Source organism: Orbicella faveolata, unplaced genomic scaffold (assembly GCF_042242905.1).
Source record: "Orbicella faveolata isolate gen_17 unplaced genomic scaffold, um_ofav_v1 contig_3, whole genome shotgun sequence".
NCBI classification, from domain to species: Eukaryota; Metazoa; Cnidaria; class Anthozoa; order Scleractinia; family Merulinidae; genus Orbicella; species Orbicella faveolata.
Window position 1 is genome coordinate 3745610 of NW_028301558.1, and position 830 is coordinate 3746439.

Here is an 830-nt window from a genome sequence, read left to right on the forward strand (position 1 = left end):
TTGCTTTTCTCCTTACCATATTCTGAGTACCGTGTTCTCGAAACGCAGTGGACGAGGGAATTTCTCTTGTTTGTTGCACCAGCATAACTTCAATGTCTTTGCAATTAGAATGTTTGAATGTTTAGGCATTGCCTGTAGACACGTTAGAATGAAGAGTAAGAGATTTTATCCCCTTATAGGACTTTTTCCCAAGGTCAGTAACCCTCTCAAGTTATTTTTAGAAATGGTCACGTGAAAAAAAATCCGCGTTAATTCTAGAGCCTCCTTTGATTTCCGAAACGGGGGAGAAGAGAGGGACATATAATCGAGAGGGATTTCCTTGGTTTCCTATATGGTGGATTAGCCCACAACGACAAAGAAAACTCCAGTGCATCAAAGATGGAAACGAAAGGTACAATACGGCAGAGGGGATTGAATTAGCAATCGCAGAAATGGAATTAGGCGTGGGACGGGATATGGCCATCGAGGTAAGCTATTCTATCTTCAGTATATCTGGACAAAGAGCCGACAGAGGGAGGGTCGCGAACTGTTTCGATACTGTTATTTCCATTGCATAGTAATGAATCATAGTAGGAGATGTTTCGGTCCTAACCACGCTTCGCTTATGCAAATTGAACGAAATTCAGTTACAGCTCTCCGCTTGGAATATAGAAGCAACTTGTTCAGTGTCAATTTGTGAACTCAAGATGTATTTACTGTTAGTGTTTCGTTTATATTTTATACAGACTGTTGAACAGCCAGCTTCGCCAACTACCAAGAAAATGAAGCCTGAGTGAAAATAGAAGCTATCATATTAATATCAATAAACAACCCTTTTGTGAACAGAATAA

The 830-nt window shown here is 40.1% G+C and overlaps 1 long non-coding RNA gene across 1 annotated transcript; it reads left to right on the forward strand.

The window, feature by feature from the left end:
- Positions 1–830, forward strand: LOC149106094 (uncharacterized). The gene is made up of 2 exons (XR_016209875.1): positions 1–467; positions 726–830. It is a non-coding gene; the product is annotated as an uncharacterized LOC149106094 (long non-coding RNA).